This window comes from Bos indicus, chromosome 13 (genome assembly GCF_029378745.1).
Source record: "Bos indicus isolate NIAB-ARS_2022 breed Sahiwal x Tharparkar chromosome 13, NIAB-ARS_B.indTharparkar_mat_pri_1.0, whole genome shotgun sequence".
NCBI classification, from domain to species: domain Eukaryota; kingdom Metazoa; phylum Chordata; class Mammalia; order Artiodactyla; family Bovidae; genus Bos; species Bos indicus.
Genome location: NC_091772.1, coordinates 2839989 through 2852160, shown reverse-complemented (window position 1 = coordinate 2852160; position 12172 = coordinate 2839989). Strand labels below are relative to the sequence as shown.

Here is a 12172-nt window from a genome sequence, read left to right as displayed (position 1 = left end):
GATAGATTCAAATAAGATGATGATGACTTGACTAGGCTTGTAGCAGTAACAGTTGTGAGAAGTCACCCAATTCTCATTTATCTTTTTATTTTTCTGCACAAAGTGTAAAGATTTTTTTTACATGTAATATAGGCAAAATGGTTTACTTATTTTTTTGTAAATTAATTTATTTTAATTGGAGGCTAATTACTTTATAATATTGTAGTGGTTTTGCCATACATTGACATGAATCAGCCATTGGTGTACATGTGTTCCCCATCCTGAACCCCTCTCCTACCTCCTCCCCATCCCATCTCCCATCTCCCAGTGCACCAGCCCTGGGTACCCTGTCTCATGCACTGAACCTGGACTAGTGATTTATTTCACATATGGTAATATACATGTTTCAATGCTATTCTCTCAAATCATCCCACCCTCGCCTTCTCCCACAGAGTCCAAAAGTCTGTACTTTACATCTGTGTCTCGTTTGCTGTCTCGCATATAGGGTCATTGTTACCATCTTTCTAAATTCCATATATTTGTGTTATTATACTGTATTGGTGTTTTTCCTTCTGACTGTGTAATATGCTCTGTATAATATGCTCCAGTTTCATCCACCTCATTAGAACTGATTCAAATGCATTCTTTACTGGAATCAAGATTGCTGGGAGAAATATCAATAACCTCAGATATGCAGATGACACCACCCTTATGGCAGAAAGTGAAGAGGAACTAAAAAGCCTCTTGATGAAGGTGAAAGAGGAGAGTGAAAAAGTTGGCTTAAAACTCAACATTCATAAAACGAAGATCATGGCATCTGGTCCCATCACTTCATGGGAAATAGATGGGGAAACAGTGTCAGACTTTATTTTTCTGGGCTCCAAAATCACTGCAGATGGTGACTGCAGCCATGAAATTAAAAGACGCTTACTCCTTGGAAGGAAAGTTATGACCAAGCTAGATAGCATATTTAAAAGCAGAGACATTACTTTGCCAACAAAGGTTCATCTAGTCAAGGCTATGGTTTTTCCAGTAGTCATGTATGGGTGTTAGAGTTGGACTGTGAAGAAAGCTGAGCGCTGAAAAATTGATGCTTTTGAACTGTGGTGTTGGAGAAGACTCTTGAGAGTCCCTTGGACTGCAAGGAGATCCAACTAGTCCATTCTGAAGGAGATCAGCCCTGGGATTTCTTTGGAGGGAATGATGCTAAAGCTGAAACTCCAGTACTTTGGCCACCTCATGCGAAGAGTTGACTCACTGGAAAAGACTCTGATGCTGGGAGGGATTGGGGGCAGGAGGAGAAGGGGACGACAGAGGATGAGATGGCTGGATGGCATCACTGACTCGATGGACGTGAGTCTGAGTGAACTCCGGGAGTTGGTGATGGACAGGAAGGCCTGGCGTGCTGCGATTCATGGGCTTGCAAAGAGTTGGACACGACTGAGCTACTGAACTGAACTGAACTGAATATTCCATTATGTATATGTCCCAGAGCTTTCTTATCCATTCATCTGCCAATGGACATCTAGGTTGCTTCTGTGTCCTGGCTATTGTAAACAGTGCTGAGGTGAACATTGGGGTACACGTGTCTCTTTCAATTCTGGTTTCCTTGATGTATATGCCTAGCAGTGAGATTGCTGGGCATTCAATCCCAGCAATTGTATGCCCAGCAATACAATTGTATGGCAGTTCTGTTTCCAGTTTCTTAAGGAATCTCCACACTGTTCTCCATAGTGGCTGAACTAGTTTGCATTCCCACCAATAGTGTAAGAGGGTTCCCTTTTCTCCACACCCTCTCTAGCATTTATTGTTTGTGGACTTTTTGATAGCAGCCATTCTGACTGGCATGAGATGGTACCTCATTGTGGTTTTGATTTGCATTTCTCTGATAATGAGTGATGTTGAGCATCTTTTCATGTGTTTGTTATCCATCTGTATGTCTTCTTTGGAGAAATGTCTGTTTAGTTCTTTGGCCCATTTTTTGACTGGGTCGTTTATTTTTCTGGAATTGAGCTCCATGAGCTGCTTGTATATTTTTTAGATTAATTCTTTGTCAGTTGCTTCATTTACTATTACTTTCTCCCATTCTGAAGGCTGTCTTTTCACCTTGCTTATAGTTTCCTTCGTTGTGCAAAAGCTTTTAAGTTTAATTAGGTCCCATTTGTTTATTTTTCCTTTTATTCTGGGAGGTGGGTCATAGAGGATCCTGCTGTGATTTAGGTCAGAGGGTGTTTTGCCGATGTTTTCCTCTAGGAATTTTATAGTTTCTGGTCTTACATTTATATCTTTAACCCATTTTGAGTTTATTTTTGTATATGGTATTAGAAAGTGTTCTAGTTTCATTCTTTTACAACTGATTGACCAGTTTTACTGGCACCACTTGTTAAAGAGATTGTCTTCTCTCCATTGTATATTCTTGCAATGATCCATATATATCTTTTGTCAAAGATAAGGTGTCCATAGGTGTGTGGATTTATCTCTGGGCTTTCTATTTTGTTCCACTGATCTATATTTCTGTCTTTGTGCCAGTATCATACTGTCTTGATGACGGTGGCTTTGTAGTATAGTCTGAATCAACAGGCAGGTTGATTCCTCCAGTTCCATTCTTCTTTCTCAAGATTGCTTTGGCTATTCAAGGTTTTTTGTATTTCTGTACAAATTGTGAAATTATTTGTTCTAGTTCTCTGAAATATACCATTGGTAGCTTGATAGGGATTGCATTGAATCTATAGATTGCTTTGGGTAGTATATTCATTTTCACCGTATTGATTCTTCTGATCCATGAACATGGTATATTTCTCCATCGATGTGTCATCTTTGATTTCTTTCATCAGTGTTTTATAGTTTTATATATATAGGTCTTCTTTTTATTTAGGTAGATTTATTCCTAAGTATTTTATTCTTTTCATTGTGATAGTGAATGGAATTGTTTTCTTAATTTCTCTTTCTGTTTTTTCATTGTTAGCATATAGGAATGCAAGAGATTTCTGTGTGTTAATTTTATATCCTACAACTTTACTATATTCATTGATTAGCTCTAGTAATTTTCTGGTGGTGTCTTTAGGGTTTTCTATGTAGAGGATCATGTCATCTGCAAACAGAGTTTTAGTTTTTCTTTTCCAATCTGGATTTCTTTTATTTCTTTTTCTTCTCTGATTGTTGTGGCTAAAATTTCCAAAATTATGTTGAATAGTAGTGGTGAGAGTGGGTACCCTTGTCTTGTTCCTGACCTTAGGGGAAATGCTTTCAACTTTTCACCATTGAGGATAATGTTTGCTGTGGGTTTAGGGCAGAAATAAATGAAACAGAAACAAAGGAGACTATAAGAAATATCAACAAAACTAAAAGCTAGGAAAAACTGTTTAAGTCAATAAATTTTTAAGGAATTTCACATATTCTGATTCTGTCCACTGCCAATCACCTTAGTTCCTCCAAAATCATGATCTTCAAGATAAGATTTTTTGTTCAGTTGCCAAATTATTTCCAACTCTGAAACCCCATGAACTACAGCACTCCAAGCTCCCATAGCCCTTTCAAAAAGAAATTTTGCTCAGTCCACAGCTGTCAGTCCATAATTCTTTTAGTTGGGCTTTGGTGAGGTACAGACACGCTTCAAAATTCCTTACCCATAATCTTTGGGATCCAATTTCCTCAAGCAATTTACTATAGGATGCTAGAAGTTAAATATAGCAAGTACATTGCTGTTCATTCCTTCATCTTTTGTAATGTTGAAAAGCCTTGTTATATCCAATTTTTACTCGTGAAAGTGAAAAGAAAGTGTTAGTCCTTCAGTCATGTCTGACTATGACCCCATGGACTGTAACCTTCCAGGCTCCTCTTTCCATGGATTTCCCCAACAAAAATACAGGAATGGGTAGCTATTCCCTTCTCCAGGGGATCTTCCTGACCCAGGGATCAAACCCAGGTCTCCTGCCTTGCAAAAAAAAAAGAAAGTTACAGGTCTCATTGTCACCACTGCAATAGAATTACAATGATGGAAGCAAAACCTGTGTTCTCAATGTAGCCATGTTAATTTTGCATATATCTTGAAGGTGGTGTTTTCTCAGGATTTGGTTCGAGATAGGAGACAGAGAGGAGTTGGGAATGATGCTAAGGTTTTTTGGTCTGAGCAACTCCAACAATGGATTGTCTTCAGCTAAGCAAGGGAAAGCTTGGAGAAGTATGTTTCTGGGGGAGAAATCAGAAGTTCAGTTTTGGATATTAGACATCCCACTGGGCTGGCAGTGTTGGGTATTTGTGTACCGGTTGTTGGGAGTCCTAGGCATGTAGACTTAAAGGGCTCATGCATCCATACTTGTTATTTGCTAGCCTGTTCCTGAAAACTTTCACAGATCTTTCAGAAGTTCTCAAAGGCTCCATTCTTTGCTGGCCAAATGTAAGTTGGACCATCTATTGTTGTAGATGATAACAGCATGTGTACACTGGGTAGTAGGGCACTGAGTCCGAGTAAGCTGCACTCAAAGTCATATCCAAATGGATGAGATGATATAAGTGCTGAAATGGAGTCTTAGATAATTAAGCATGTAACTGTTAAACGCATCTAATGCTGAAAATTGGGACAGGAGTAAGGCTACAATTGACCTTGTAATGCATCAGAAAGAATGATATATTCCCCAGGAGTAAATCATTTACCCATGTAATGCAATTACATTCTTTTAGGGCAGTGGCGGACCAGTGGGTAAGGCATCTCCTCCAAGGCATTAATGGAACTCTGTGTCCCAAATAATGTGGCTCAGGCCATGGTCATTTTTAAGGGAGGGAACAGATATCATCAAAGTAGGGAAAATTGGAGAAAATCAAAATAAAATTTATATATATTGCCATGGATAATAAACATGATTTTGAATCTAGGTCTTCCTAGAAACCCTGGACTAAAAATAGTTTTGCATGGAGAAAGAAGAGTGTGTAACAGGTATGCTGAGGGCAGAGGAACAAGTCTTGGTCATTTTAATATGTGGATATACAATAAATGTTGGTGATTTTTTTTTTCTTTTTTGGCCATGCCATGCAGTATGCCAGATCTTCCCTAACCTGGGATCAAACCCATGCCCCCTACATTGGGAATGTGGAGTCTTAATCACTGAACTGCCAGGAAAATCCCAATGTTGGTGAATTTTAATTGCATATTGAAATGTACTTGATCAGTAAGAAGTGAGGAATGGATATTGGGCAGGCAGTTAGTCGGCTGGGGGATATTAAAAAATAACCCAGAAAGATTCCCTTGATGAGAATGTATCAGCTGGGGTGGCTTAGGATGGTTGGGAAAGTATTTTTAAAGTGTCCATCAGCTTCAAACAATTGTAGGGCAACAAGGGTATTCAAAGTTGAGGAAGTCTTACCAGTGATTGCCAGTAGGGTATTCATGCTTAACAGGCCCCAGATCTTTGTCTTCTTAAGATAATAGCTGTTAAGCCTTGGATTTGAGGTATGGTTTTTAAAAACACTCATCCTCACTGGTATAGCATGGAGTCTTCTAGATTTTTCTCATGTCAGCACCATAGCTGCTGGAGCTTTCCCATCTGGAGCAGAGTAACCTGTAGAGCACCCTTTCACAATTTCTGGTGTTCCTAAAGGAATAAAGAGAAGAAATTGGGGGAGAGCTGTCAGAGTCTGTGGAAGAGTAGTCCTGAGTAGGCTTTGGAACATCGGCATTGAGTCCTTCTTTAACATCATTGGTGGCTCGAATCCTTGAACCTAAGTGTTGCAGATTTGCCCTTTCTAGATGGGCTTCCCTGGTAGCTCAGCTGGTAAAGAATCCACCTGCAATGCAGGAGACCCCTGTTTGATTCCTGGATTGGGAAGATCCGTTGGAGAAGGGTTAGGCTACCCACTCCAGTATTCTTGGGCTTCCCTGGTGGCTCAGACAGTAAAGAATCTGCCCACAATGCAGGAGACCAGGGTTCAATCCTTGGGTTGGGAAGATCCCCTGGAGAAGGGAATGGCTATCCACTCCAGTATTCCAACCTGGAGATTCCATGGACTTGCAAAGAATTTGACATGACTAAGTGACTTTCACTTCACTTCACTTCAGACCGAACTTCCAGGTTCACTATCCAATTCCTTTATATTCAGGACCTCCATGTTACAAAGCTAAGGGAGCATCGTTACCCTCTGGTCCATGTGAACGAGGCCTCCTGGAGTGCTGTAGTCCTCCAGGATTACAGCCTGCCTGGCCTTCTGCTGTGTTTCTGCTTGTCTTGCCATTGATTTGGTCCAGACTCTATGGAATGGCTCAGCATACCGTGCGATCATATTTTCTGTTCTCTTGATCTCACTCTGTACTGTGAGAGGCTTCAGGGAAGAAGTTAGATTTTATGTGTTTATATTAATAATAAAGCCTCTCACATGACACCCTTCACACAGAGTTGCTCAATAAATCTTTCCTAAATAAAGTTGACCCTTGAGCAACACAGGAATTTGTGGCACTGACCTTCCATCCAGTAAAAAATCTATATATAATTTACAGTCAGCTTTTTTTTTTTTTTTTTTTTTTAACTGTCTTAACTTGTGGGATCTTAGTTTGTTGACCAGGGATTGAAACCATGCTCTTGGCAGCGAAAGCACAGAGTCCTAACCACTGGACCACCAGGGAATTCCTTTGTCAGCCCTTTTTATATAAGTCCTTTGTATCCAAAGTTCTGCATCCCTGGGTTCAACCAACTAATGTTACAACTGTAGTATTTGTTGTTGAAAAAAACCAGCCTGTAAGTAACTTATGTTGTTCAAAGGCCAGCTGTACATGTTGTGACTATGTATTGGGCTTTGTGTAAAATATTTCACCTGTTCTTGTTCCGTAAGCCAAACAGTGATCCCCGTGGGAGTGCACATTGCCTTCATTTCTCCTTTGAGGATGCTGCGATGGTGAGCAGGTATTAATATATAAGGAGACAGTGAGTGAAGACAGTTCTAGAAGGTATAACTGAAATAGGATGTTGAACTGAGGGAGAGCATTTTATATAAAAATTGATGAGACGAGCATGTTTAAATGTTGATAGGATGTATTCAGCTGTGAATTAGAAATGGACTTTTATAGTTGAGACATCTGATAATTGATGTTTGGAGATGAACTCAGAGTACAGGCACACAGAGGAATAGACAAGACGCTTATTCTCCTGATGCAGAAATGAAGATAAGATAGATTCAGTGAAACTTGGTGGGTGGGAAGCTCAAAGTTTCTGTCTGAAGCCTTTTTAAGGCTGCTATCCAAAAGTCTACAAGCAATAAATGCTGGAGAGGGTGTGGAGAAATGAGAACCCTCTTACACTGTTGGTGGGAATGCAAATTAGTACAGCCACTATGGAGAACAGTGTGCTGCTGCTAAGTTGCTTCAGTCGTATCTGACTCTGTGCAACCCCATAGACGGCAGCCCACCAGGCTCACCTATCCCTGGGATTCTCCAGGCAAGAACACTGGAGTGGGTTGCCATTTCCGAAAGTGAAGTCACTCAGTGGTGTCCGACTCCTAGCGACCCCATGGACTGCAGCCTACCAGGCTCCTCCGTCCATGGGATTTTCCAGGCAAGAGTACTGGAGTGGGTTGCCATTGCCTTCTCTGGGAGAACAGTGTGGAGAGTCCTTAAAAAACTGAAATAGAAATGCCTTATGACCCAGCAATCCCACTACTGGGCATACACACTGAGGAAACCAGAATTGAAAGAGACACGTGTACCCCAATGTTCATTGCAGCACTGTTTATAATAGCCAGGACATGGAAGCAACCTAGATGTCCATCAGCAGATGAATGGATAAGAAAGCTATGGTACATATACACAATGGAGTATTACTCAGCCATTAAAAAGAATACATTTGAATCAGTTCTAATGAGGTGGATGAAACTGGAGCCTATTATACAGAGTAAAGTAAGCCAGAAAGAAAAACACCAATACAGTATACTAAAGCATATATATGGAATTTAGAAAAGATGGTAACAATAACCCTGTATGCGAGACAGCAAAAGAGACACAGATGTATAGAACAGTCTTTTAGACTCTGTGGGAGAGGGAGAGGGTGGAATGATTTGGGAGAATGGCATTGAAACATGTATAATATCATATATGAAACAAATCACCAGTCCAGGTTCGATGCACGATACAGGATGCTTGGGGCTGGTGCACTGGCATGGTACGTACCAGAGGCATGGTACGGGGAGGGAGGTGGGAGGGGGGGTTCAGGATGGGGAACACATGTACACCCATGGTGGATCCATGTTGATGTATGGCAAAACCAATACAATATTGTAAAGTAATTAGCCTCCCATTAAAATAAATAAATTTTTATTAAAAAAAATCTTTGAAGGACAGAAAGTTACCTATTCAGTTTGAGGAAGAAGTTTGTGGTGGTTACAGTGATGGTGATAGTAATCTTAAGGAGACTGGCGAGGGCTTGAATTACTTTGTGCAGAAATTCAGAGTCTGAGGCAGCTGATTCAGAGATCCTCACATTTTTATGTACTTCCATCAATTTGTATGAATGAAACTGTCTCTTATATTTAAGAGATTAAACTACAAATTAAAATTGTAAGTATACATTTGCTTTGTATCTACCAGAAAAAAAGAAGTTTGCATGCTAAGTTGCTTCAGTCATGTCCAACTTCTTGTGACCCCATAAACTATAGCCTGTCTGGCTCCCCTGTCCATGGGGATTCTCCAGACAAGAATACTGGAGTGGGATGCCATGCCCTTCTCCAGGGGATCTTCCCTACCCAGGGATTGAACCTGTGTCTCTTAAACATCTCCTGTATTGGCAAGAAAGTTCTTACCTCCACCTGGGAAGCCTTAAAAAGTAAGATTGGCCCAGTTTAATTAAGAGGGGTCTTTTGCACCAAGGTGAAGTTTGAATTTTATTTATCAAATAAAATTTTATTTATCAAATACTTTTAAAGAAAATAAGCTTTCCTTTTCCTGATCTCTACGTCTTGATTCAGCTAAAGTTATATTTGCAGCCAGATGCTATGGGAAGTAGAGAATGAGTATCTTCAACAGGATTCTTTTGCTTGAAAAAGACTCAGCTTGAAAATCCAAGCCAAAGGGTACCAAGCAAATTAGGAAGTTATTCATCTGTATAGCTGAAAAGTCCAGAAGTACAGCTGGATCAAGAGCACAAAACTATTATGGTGTCCTTTCTTCTCCTTCTCTCACCTCTGTTTGTGTCTTTGTGGGCTTCATTCTCTGGCATGGCCTCCCATTTTCTTGGCAAGACAACCCCCTTCCCCACACCCGCTCCCACTGCTCCGGGTTTAGATTTCAGGTCTCAGGTTTGAATCCCAGTAGTACTTTTGTCACCCCACTCCAGTACTCTTGCCTGGAGAATCCCATGGATGGAGAAGTCTGGTGGGCTACAGTCCGTGGGGTCGCTAAGAGTCAGACACGACTGAGCGACTTCCCTTTCACTTTTCACTTACATGCATTGGAGAAGGAAATGGCAACCCACTCCAGTGTTCTTGCCTGGAGAATCCCAGGGACGGGGGAGCCTGGTGGGCTGCTGTCTACGGGGTTGCACAGAGTCGGACACGACTGAAGTGACTTAGCAGCAGCAGTACTTTTGTAGGTCAGATAACAGTGTCCATTCCTAGTCTAATTCATGTCTCCTGAGGGAATGCTTGTTTTTCATTGACTCCTTGAGAGGGAGTCCAAACCCATCCCTGGAGTCAGAAGTCAGAGTAGAATGACTTTTTCCCAAACCATCTGGACAAAGAGTGGGAAGAGAGAAGCCCCATAACACTTTACCCTCTGAGCCACCAGGGAAGCCCATAATGATTATCAGGATGCCATTATCAGAAGCAGGAACAGTGGATGTGATCTTGAAAACAGTTTGTTTTTTTTTTTCCTTAGAGTGGATAAAAGTAAAATTTCCCAATGTAATTATATTTTCTACAAAGTTTTCTGGCCCAATGCATTTTCCCTGGCCACATAATTTGGGCAGTGTTAATTGATTGGACTCATTATATTTGAAAATATCTATTTTTCCTAGAAATAGCAGCTTCCAAAGACACTCTACATAGATTCTTTTCCCTCATCCTCATGATCTTCGCTTTTCATCTTTGTGTCCTAATTTTGCCATTGTACATCTGCTTTTCTATTTTGGAACTTTGGTAAGAAATAGATTTGCGTGGATATACTGATTTAGTATGAAATTATAATGAAAGTCATTTGCATATTCAAACCCTCTCTTAATGGGAAGAAAATCAGTGATAATTGCAACCTAAATGTTTCTCAGGGAAATTAAGTGGGTTAGTAGGGGCATATTGACTGTTGCATGGAAGTAACATGAAGTATATACACCCAAGCCCTGAACTTCTGATGATTTCTTTTTTTGACTTTCTAACAAAGAGTATATTTTCCTCTCTGTGATTTGCTATTGTGTTGTCCTTATAGCTTTATGTTTTATTAGGTTCATCTTTTGAATGAGATCAATTGGAAAGTACTTTGGTAACTACTGTTATTTTGGCTATTATTATTTAGTTGAAATGATATCCAGTCACTTGTTCGTATTATTGCTACAGCCCTATCTGCCAGCCTCGGTTCTACTTCAACATTGTACACCTAACATTTTGTTTGGTTTGGGATGTTCATGCATTCTTTTTTTTTTTTTTTGTAACAATATTTATTGTTCAATAAAGCCTTTAAAACTGGTCAACATTTAAAAAACTTAAAAAATGTATAAAAAATAACTAGATGTATATTTATGTCATATACTTAGGTAGGAATAATTGGAAAATGTTTCTTATGTATAAGGACAGGTTGGAGAGTGTCCAGATCTAAGTATTGGACTTACTGGATTTGATGTCCTTGCAATACATTTACATGAGCAGATGTGTCCATCTGAAGTTAGGGTAAGAACTCTAGAGATCAAGAGAAGACAGACTAGAAATAAATGTTTTTAAACAAAAGGGTGTGGTCTATAGTTGAAAAGTGTATAAATCAGGCTCTGGAGGTTGGGATGCACATAGAAGGTATCTGAAATTAGGACACTGTTCCAGCTAGGATTATGGGACTGTGGTTTGGGGATATGAGTGGTTGAAGTTTTCTAAGGACTATCCTAGGGTTGGTACCCTAGGGTGGAAGTGAATGCACAGCTCTTGAAGATAAAAATTCCGGCAGGCCCTGCTCATCTTCTGGCTCGACATGAAGCCCATCAGCTCTATGGGCTGCTTCCTGCAGATGTTGTCATGATTACGTTCCTTCCCATGGAGTCCTCCACCTTTCTGGCCGCGGCTTAGGACCGATGTGTGGCCGTCTGCCTGCACCACCCATCCATCATCACGGAACAGCTTGTCGTCAGTGTGGCCATCTTCATCATCTTCAGCAATTTGCTGGCCACACTGCCTACACCAATTCTGGCTGCCAGACTCAGTTACTGTGCCAGCAATGTAGTGGGAAACTGTATCCGTGCCAGCATTTCTATAGCAAAGCTCTGCTGTGGGGGTATTCACCCGAATAAGCTCTACCGACTTGTGAGAGTTTGGTGCCTACTGGGTTCTGATCTGGCCCTTATCGTGCTATCCTACTGCTTCATCTTGAGAAAGTGGCAGGCTTGGAATTCTGTCTCATTCCAGCCTCTCTGAAACCATGTTTCCAGTCTTTTTTCATGGGATTTTATCAGGTAAATACTTTACGATAATTTCATCTGTCCATTCAAAGATTAATGTATTAGTGGCCTGAGGGACCTCAGTATTTGTGTGCATCTGTTCAGGTGTATTTGCTTTCCCTGACACGGTTTGCATTGCTGGTTCTTGCACATCCTTAGTCTTCTATAAAATTTGGCCCTGTGAACTGGTGGTCCCATGTTGATGGAGTGACAGTTCAGATTACCCCCTTTCTGTTCCTTTTACCCCCTTTCGGATTACCTTTTTGAAAAATACATATATTTCTCCACCTTCTTCTCCAGAAAAGAGAAGAAACGTTTAAGTTCTCCTCTCTCTCCAGAAAAGAAAGGTTTTTTCTGAGATATTTTCTTAGACCAAAAGGCATAAAGAACAGTGAGCAGAAATATACTTCAAGGGGGTGTTCTTTCTGAATTTACGTTTTTCTCTGTTTTCCTTTTCAAAAGAAGCTCAGCCTTCTTTAATTTTCACAACAGAAGCAGATGAATATTTTTTTGAAAATGCCAGCTGAATTTTATGTGACAAAGGTAGCTGATGATTTTTGTGATTTTTTATGATTTTATGATGACAA

The 12172-nt window shown here is 40.4% G+C and overlaps 1 protein-coding gene and 1 non-coding gene across 2 annotated transcripts in view; one reads left to right on the top strand and one right to left on the bottom strand.

Moving 5' to 3' along the window:
* PAK5 (p21 (RAC1) activated kinase 5) overlaps positions 1-12172 on the top strand; it is a 421808-nt gene that overhangs the window by 19512 nt on the left and 390124 nt on the right. The gene's annotated exons all lie outside the window — the stretch shown is intronic.
* On the bottom strand, positions 3929-4037 carry LOC139186663 (small nucleolar RNA SNORA1). The gene has a single exon (XR_011570339.1). It is a non-coding gene; the product is annotated as a small nucleolar RNA SNORA1 (small nucleolar RNA).